Source organism: Arachis ipaensis, chromosome B3, assembly GCF_059453495.1.
Source record: "Arachis ipaensis isolate K30076 ecotype BB chromosome B3, ASM5945349v1, whole genome shotgun sequence".
In the NCBI taxonomy this organism is placed as follows: Eukaryota; Viridiplantae; Streptophyta; class Magnoliopsida; order Fabales; family Fabaceae; genus Arachis; species Arachis ipaensis.
In genome coordinates, this window is record NC_142438.1 from 36,792,910 (window position 1) to 36,802,396 (window position 9,487).

General features: G+C 40.9%; 1 pseudogene; it reads right to left on the reverse strand.

Annotated features, from left to right (window-relative positions):
• Positions 1–6,916: 6,916 nt before the first annotated feature.
• On the reverse strand, positions 6,917–9,012 carry LOC148570312 (protein FAR1-RELATED SEQUENCE 5-like; annotated as a pseudogene).
• Positions 9,013–9,487: the final 475 nt, after the last annotated feature.

The window sequence follows — 9,487 nt, forward strand, 5'->3', positions numbered from 1 at the left end:
AACATTGGCAGGTGGTGGTAATTTTTCAATTACCTCTATCTTTGCTTGATCCACCTCTATTCCCTTGTTTGAGATTTTATGCCCAAGGACAATCCCTTCAGTCACCATGAAGTGACATTTTTCCCAGTTTAAAACTAGGTTGGTTTCTTGGCATCTCTTCAGAACAAGTTTCAGGTGATCAAGACAGGAGCTGAATGAATCTCCATATACTGAGAAGTCATCCATGAAGACTTCCAGAAATTTTTCCACCATATCAGAGAAAATAGAGAGCATGCATCTCTGGAAGGTTGCAGGCGCATTACACAGCCCAAATGGCATCCTTCTATAAGCAAACACTCCCGATGGACATGTGAATGCTGTTTTCTCTTGATCCTGGGGATCTACTGCAATCTGGTTATAGCCTGAGTAGCCATCCAAAAAGCAGTAGTAATCATGACCTGCCAGTCTTTCTAGCATCTGGTCTATGAATGGTAAAGGAAAATGATCCTTTCTGGTGGCTGTATTGAGCCTTCTGTAGTCAATACACATGCGCCACCCTGTAACTGTTCTTGTAGGAACCAGTTCATTTTTTTCATTATGAATCACTGTCATGCCTCCCTTCTTTGGGACGACTTGGACAGGGCTCACCCAGGGGCTATCAGAAATAGGATAAATAATCCCAGCCTCTAGTAATTTGGTGACCTCTTTCTGCACCACTTCCTTCATGGCTGGATTTAGCCGCCTTTGTGGTTGAACCACTGGTTTAGCATTATCCTCTAATAAAATTTTGTGCATGCATCTAGCTGGGCTTATGCCCTTAAGGTCACCTATGGACCACCCAAGAGCTGTCTTGTGTGTCCTTAGCACTTGAATAAGTGCTTCCTCTTCCTGTGGATTTAAAGCAGAGCTTATGATCACTGGAAAAGTGTCACCTTCTCCCAGAAATACATATTTCAGGGATGGTGGTAATGGTTTGAGCTCGGGTTTAGGAGGCTTTTCCTCTTCCAGAGGAAATTTCAGAGGCTCTTTCATTTCCTCTGAATCCTCCAAATCAGGCTGAACATCTTTAAAGATGTCTTCCAACTCTGATTCGAGACTCTCAGCCATGTTGATCTCTTCTACCAAAGAGTCAATAAGATCAACTTTCATGCAGTCTTTTGATGTGTCTGGGTGCTGCATGGCTTTGACAGCATTCAACTTAAACTCATCCTCATTGACTCTCAGGGTTATTTTCCCCTATTGGACGTCAATGAGAGTTTGTCCAGTTGCTAGGAAGGGTCTTCCTAGAATGAGAGTAGCACTCTTGTGCTCCTCCATTTCCAGCACTACAAAGTCAGTGGGAAAGGCGAATGGCCCAACTCTGACAATTATGTCTTCAATCACGCCTGATGGGTATTTAATGGAGCCATCAGCAAGTTGGAGACATATCCGGGTTGGTTTAACTTCCTCAGTTAAACCAAGCTTTCTGATAGTGGATGCAGGTATCAGGTTGATACTTGTCCCAAGATCACATAAAGCTGTCTTGGTGCAATTACCTTCTAATGTGCATGGTATCAGAAAACTCCCAGGGTCTTTAAGCTTTTCAGGGAAGCTTTTCAGAATGACTGCACTGCATTCTTCAGTGAGGAGAACTCTTTCTGTTTCTCTCCAATCCTTTTTATGACTCAAGATCTCTTTCATGAACTTGGCATAAGAAGGTATTTGCTCCAGTGCCTCTGCAAATGGGATCTTTATTTCAAGAGTCCTGAGATAATCTACAAAGCGAGCAAATTGCTTATCCTGCTCCTCTTTCCGGAGTTTTTGAGGATAAGGTATCTTGGCTTTATATTCCTCAACCTTAGTTGCTGTAGGTTTATTGCCTACAGAAGTGGTTGAAGAAGCCTTTTTAGAGGGGTTGTCATCAGTACTTGTGTGTATCTGATCCCTCCCTGGTAATTGAGTGCCAGAGTTAGAAGCTGGAGTGACGTTAGACTCCAACTCCTTGTCTGTTCCTGGCGTCTGAACGCCAGAACTGTGCCCCTTTTGGGCGTTCAACGCCAGATCCTTGCTTGTTTCTGGCGTTGAACGCCAGTCTTTGCTTATTACTGGCGTTGAACGCCAGTCTTGGGCATGGTCTGGGCGTTCAGCGCCAGCCTTCCACCAGATTTCTGGCTTTTTAGTGCCAGAATCACTTTTCCCTGGGCTCTTACTGTCCTCAGGTGAATTTCGGGTGGTTTGCTCATTCCTTAGCTCTTTGTTGCCTTGAGGTGGGGTATTTAATGTTTTTCCACTTCTTAATTGAACTGCTTGGCATTCTTCTGTTATTTGTCTTGACAGTTGCTGCTTTGTTTGCTTCAATTGTTCTTCCATATTTATATTAGCCATCCTTGTCTCTTGTAGTTTATCCTTGAATTCGGCTAACTGCTTTGTTAGAAAGTCCAATTGCTGATCGAATTCAATAGCTTGTTTTACAGGGCTGAGTTCAGCAGTTACTGTTTTAACCTCTTCTTTCATGGAAGGGTCACTGCTTAGGTACAGATACTGATTCCTGGCAACTGTATCAATGAGCTCTTGAGCCTCTTCAATTGTCTTTCTCATGTGGATAGATCCACCAGCTGAGTAATCTAGAGACATCTGAGCTCCTTCTGCAAGCCCATAATAGAAGATGTCTAACTGAACCCACTCTGAAAACATTTCAGAGGGGCATTTTCGTAGCATCTCTCTGTATCTCTCCCAGGCATCATAAAGAGATTCCTTATCTCCTTGTTTAAAGCCTTGGATGTCCAGCCTTAACTGTGTCATCCATTTTGGGGGAAAGTATTGATTCAGGAATTTTTCTGTCAGCTGTTTCCATGTCCTTATGCTGGCCTTAGGTTGGTTATTTAACCACCTCTTAGCTTGATCTTTTACAGCAAATGGAAACAGTAATAGTCTGTAGACATCCTGATCTATTTCCTTATCATGTACTGTGTCAGCAATTTGTAAAAATTGTGCCAGAAACTCTGTAGGTTCTTCCTGTGGAAGACCGGAATACTGGCAACTTTGCTGCACCATGATAATGAGCTGAGGATTCAACTCAAAGCTACTGACTCCAATGGAGGGTATGCAGATACTACTCCCATATGAAGCAGTAGAGGGGTTAGCATATGACCCCAGAGTCCTCTTGGACTGTTCATTTCCACTTAGATCCATAATGGAGAAAGGGAGATGATGTCAAATAAAAAATTTATTTTTATTTATTTATTTATTTATTTAATTCGAAAATGAAATAAATTAAAATAAAATAAACAAAAATGGTTGAAAATTTTCGAAAAATTGAGGAGAGAGAAAGTGGTTAGGAAGTTTTAAAAAGGATATGATGATTTTTGAAAAAGGCTTTATATTAAAAAAAAATTGAATTTTTAAAGGTAAATTTCGAAAATTTGCTTTAAAATAGAGAGAAAAGATATTTTTGAATTTAAAGAGGAGAGAGAAAAACAATAAGATGGCACAAGATTTAGGATTTTTAGATCTGATGCTCCTTGTTTTTGAAAATTTTGGAGGGAAAACACCAAGGAATACCAAACTTAAAATTTTTAGAAAAATAAACTAAAATTTTCGAAAACCAAAAGGGAAATCAACAAGAAAACACCAAACTTAAAGTTTGGCACAAAATTTAATAGAGAAATTATTATTTTTGAAAAAGATTTTTTTTAAAAAGAGTATACCAAACTGCCACGGACTTAGACCAACGCTCTAGCCAATTGGGCAGTAAATGTAACACTTGTTTTGAAGAAGTATAAAATTTTAACCAAGAACAATAATAAGAGACTCTAAACCAAAAAGAAAAATTTTCCTAATCTAAGCAACAAAATAAACCGTCAGTTGTTCAAACATGAACAATCCCCGGCAACGGCGCCAAAAACTTGGTGCACGAATTGTGAATCACACTTTTCACACTCGTACCACTAACCAGCAAGTGCACTGGGTCGTCCAAGTAATACCTTACGTGAGTAAGGGTCGAATCCCACGGAGATTGTTGGTTTGAAGCAATCTATGGTTATCTTGCAATTCTTAGTCAGGAAGTCAATTATATTTATCAGTTGAGTTGCGAATAAACAAGAGAGCGTGGATTAAAGGTTACTTGTTATGCAGTAATGGATAATATGTTGGAGTTTTGGAGATGCTTTGTCTTCAGAATATCTGCTTTCCTCTGTCCTCTGATTCATGCACGCACGTCCTCCTATGGCAAGCTGTGTGTAGGTGGATCACCGTTGTCAATGGCTACCATCCATCCTTCTAGTGAAAAGGGTCCAGGTGCGCTGTCACCGCACGGCTAATCATCTGCAGGTTCTCAGTCGTACCGGAATAGGATTTACTATCCTTTTGCGTCTGTCACTACGCCCAGCACTCGCGAGTTTGAAGTTTGTCACAGCCATCCAATCCCAGAATCCTACTCGGAATACCACAGACAAGGTTTAGACTTTCCGGATTCTCATGAATGCCGCCATCAATCTAGCTTATACCACGGAGATTCTGATTAGGGAATCTAAGAGATATTCATTCAATCTGATGTAGAACGGAAGTGATTGTCAGACACACGTTCATGGATTGAGGAAGGTGATGAGTGTCACTGATCATCACCTTCTCCATAGTTAGGCGCGAATGGATATCTTAGATGGGAACACGCATGTTTGAATGGAAAACAGAAATACTCGCATTAATTCATCGAGACACAGCAGAGCTCCTCACCCCCAACAATGGAGTTTAGAGACTCATGCCGTCAAAGAGTACAAAGTTCAGATCTAAAATGTCATGAGATACAAAGTATGTCCCTAAAAGTTGTTTAAATACTAAACTAGTAACCTAGGTTTACAGAAAATGAGTAAACTATAACAGATAGTGCAAAAATCCACTTCTGGGGCCCACTTGGTGTGTGCTGGGGCTGAGACTAAAGCTTTCACGTGCCTGGGGCTGTTTTGGGTGTTCAACGCCAGCTTTGGATCCTTTTCTGGCGTTGAACTCCAACTTGCAACTTGTTTCTGGCGCTGGACGCCAGAATTGGGCAGAGAGCTGGCGTTGAACGCCAGTTTATGTCATCTATCCTTGAGCAAAGTATGGACTATTATATATTGATGGAAATCCCTGGATGTCTACTTTCCAACGCAATTGGAAGCACGCCATTTGGAGTTCTGTAGCTCCAGAAAATCCATTTTGAGTGCAGGGAGGTCAGAATCCAACAGCATCAGCAGTCCTTTTTCAGCCTGAATCAGATTTTTGCTCAGCTCCCTCAATTTCAGCCAGAAAATACCTGAAATTACAGAAAAATACATAAACTCATAGTAAAGTTCAGAAATATGAATTTTGCCTAGAAACTAATGAAAATAAACTAAAAACCAAAGTAGACTATTCACGATTAAAAAACTAAAATATACGAAACATCTTAATCAAATACCAACCTCACCGTCGGGTCCTTCACCATTCACTGTTGGTGCACGAATTGTGAATCACACTTTTCACACTCGTACCACTAACTAGCAAGTGCACTGGGTCGTCCAAGTAATACCTTACGTGAGTAAGGGTCGAATCCCACGGAGATTGTTGGTTTGAAGCAATCTATGGTTATCTTGCAATTCTTAGTCAGGAAGTCAATTATATTTATCAGTTGAGTTGCGAATAAACAAGAGAGCGTGGATTAAAGGTTACTTGTTATGCAGTAATGGATAATATGTTGGAGTTTTGGAGATGCTTTGTCTTCAGAATCTCTGCTTTCCTCTGTCCTCTGATTCATGCACGCACGTCCTCCTATGGCAAGCTGTGTGTAGGTGGATCACCGTTGTCAATGGCTACCATCCATCCTTCTAGTGAAAAGGGTCCAGGTGCGCTGTCACCGCACGGCTAATCATCTACAGGTTCTCAGTCGTACCGGAATAGGATTTACTATCCTTTTGCGTCTGTCACTACGCCCAGCACTCGCGAGTTTGAAGTTTGTCACAGCCATCCAATCCCAGAATCCTACTCGGAATACCACAGACAAGGTTTAGACTTTCCGGATTCTCATGAATGCCGCCATCAATCTAGCTTATACCACGGAGATTCTGATTAGGGAATCTAAGAGATATTCATTCAATCTGATGTAGAACGGAAGTGATTGTCAGACACACGTTCATGGATTGAGGAAGGTGATGAGTGTCACTGATCATCACCTTCTCCATAGTTAGGCGCGAATGGATATCTTAGATGGGAACACGCATGTTTGAATGGAAAACAGAAATACTCGCATTAATTCATCGAGACACAGCAGAGCTCCTCACCCCCAACAATGGAGTTTAGAGACTCATGCCGTCAAAGAGTACAAAGTTCAGATCTAAAATGTCATGAGATACAAAGTATGTCCCTAAAAGTTGTTTAAATACTAAACTAGTAACCTAGGTTTACAGAAAATGAGTAAACTATAACAGATAGTGCAAAAATCCACTTCTGGGGCCCACTTGGTGTGTGCTGGGGCTGAGACTAAAGCTTTCACGTGCCTGGGGCTGTTTTGGGTGTTCAACGCCAGCTTTGGATCCTTTTCTGGCGTTGAACTCCAACTTGCAACTTGTTTCTGGCGCTGGACGCCAGAATTGGGCAGAGAGCTGGCGTTGAACGCCAGTTTATGTCATCTATCCTTGAGCAAAGTATGGACTATTATATATTGATGGAAATCCCTGGATGTCTACTTTCCAACGCAATTGGAAGCACGCCATTTGGAGTCTTGTAGCTCCAGAAAATCCATTTTGAGTGCAGGGAGGTCAGAATCCAACAGCATCAGCAGTCCTTTTTCAGCCTGAATCAGATTTTTGCTCTGCTCCCTCAATTTCAGCCAGAAAATACCTGAAATTACAGAAAAATACATAAACTCATAGTAAAGTCCAGAAATATGAATTTTGCCTAGAAACTAATGAAAATAAACTAAAAACCAACTAAAACATACTAAAATCTATATGAAATTAACTCCAAAAAGCGTATAAAATCTCCGCTCATCAGCTGTACAATTCCTTTGGTCGTGCCTAAGCTCATGACACCTTTTGCATCGTCTTCCCATCCTTGCGTTCGTGCTACCCCTGGGAGCACCCTTTGACTTCACAATAGTTGAATAAAAAATGTTATGATAGTCCTCGCCTACTCTCGCTAATAAGACACTTCCACCTCACATGCACACTGTCTCAATTTTCTTCGATAGTTTCGGCACTTGAGTAAGAGCATTCTTGTATGTGTCTCCATCCTGTGCGTCCAGAAAGCATATCGACATGCATGCACTCCACAAGGACTCATAACATACCGAAAATGCCTTTTTTGGATCTACTGCTGACTCCACACTAACTGAGAATGAGGACTTGGCATCTTTACACCATTTTCAAAGCACTAGCTGGGTTGGCAACACTTCTTTCTCAAGCTCTTTCATCACACAAAATATATGATTACAAGGAATTCCTAGACTATTCCACAACTTGCACGAGCACTCATACTTTTCTGAACTACTATCGTACAACACAGTATGAACTTGATGGGGACTTCAGAACTTCCTTAGCATAAACTTCTCAATGTTGCCATAACTTTCATTGTGAAGCACAATTAATGCAGTCACCGCCCATATTTGTTTATTAACCTCGAAGAATATCTCCCATGTGTACACCTTGCTTACAGCCTTCTCAATACTTTCTAACCCTGTAATCATCATTGGTTCAGAATACAAAGATTTAAAGTCGAACATGAACTCATTATTCTGATAATCCTTCACCACACAATCCAAGTCCTCTACAAGCTCAAGAAGACAATTTTCAGATCTAATAAATTTCTTAAGGGATGAATTGATTCTCTCACATATCGACGTTTTTCTCTCTCCAGCACAAAACTTATCACATAGATAAGCATTCACCCAATGCTCCCTCTTTTTATACATTTTTTAAATCCAATTGTTATTCTCTAAACCAAAGCTCTCAACCATCTCCACCCAATAGTTGTCAAACTCTTTAACTCCAAAGTTTTCATATACCGCAATCTTGAATGCACCAAAAAATTAGCATCCTTTATGTTAGAGACAGTATTCCAAGCAAGATTCCAACTACATAGTTGGTGTGTTGCATTAGGAAACTCGCTCCAAATAGCCTCCTTCATCGATTCATTTCCATCTGTAACCACAACCATCGGCTCCTTTTGCCTCATTACATCCAAGACTCCTGAGCAACCATTTATAAAAAGGAATCTTCTCATCCTCAAGCAACCTAAACACAAAAATAATAGTCTGCCTATAGTGGTTAGTACCTGAAAATATCATCGGAGGCCTATTGTATAAATTCTTTCTATAGGTTGAGTCAAAAGCCAAGACATCACCAAAACAATCATAGTCATGTTGCATCTGATCATCACACCAAAACAAATTACCTAAGTGGTTCTCGGTATAGTGTGAGTATTGTACCACAGCTAGTGAATCAAGTTTGGTCTTCGCTTTTATATAACTAATTGTCATCGCAACATCACCCTCCACGATGTAGGAACGTCAAACATCATCGATATAGTTATATACATCCTTCTTTATAAAATGTTCGATATCCACCTGCAAGATAGGCAAAGAATATCATGATTTGGGTTGTTTGAAAACTTGCCTCATGGAAGCTATGAATATGGGCTTTGTTGCCATCCGACATGTTATGATGCGATGCCATTATATTCATAAAGGCCAGTGGGATAACTCATGGATATGATCCGTAACAAAAGACTTCATCTTCCACTTCCTACTCCCCTTGTCTAGATGAACCACAAACTTCACACTATAGTTCCTTCGTGTTGTTGGTTTGTGTGGCCGCTTTCTATCAACCCTCTCATAATGTTTCTATCCCATTATCCTTGTCTATTGTAGTAGAAAAATTTTCTCACAATATTACCTTCTTCATCTTTCCCCAAATCTCCCTTTCGAACGGCAAACCTAGTAACCCATGTATATTCCACATACCTTGCATATGCCTCATCAACGGAATCGAACTCAACCAGAGCTAATTCCTCCACAGTTACCCTTACCTCGCAGCGGTTGGACATATTTTGCTCTTTATCTGACTACACTGTAGTCAGACTAGATCCATCTTCTTCCCCATCATCCACTACCATACCAGTTTCCTCGGTATCCAATGATGTCATAGTCACTTCCTCTGTTCTCCATCACTTAGATCCTAATGTCTCAGTTTCATCAGCATTCGACCTCGTGCTCCATATGTTGGTCCACTGCGCAAAAAACATTGAACTACCTTCCGAGTCACTCTCCATGTCACACTACTCAATACCTGAACAAACCATAACAACCATGAACAAATGTTACTCACCATCCTCAACTTCCCATAATCTTTCTTGAAAAACAAAATGCAGGAATGGAGAGAATAAAGAACAAGGAATTCATAATCCACTCTTACCCGTATAAGTTGCTCTGTCTTCGCCGGTCGCCACAAGCCCACCTCGGACACGTATTTTCTCCGACGCGAGTACCCACTCACGGTTAGCACTCCGGTAGCTTCGTGCG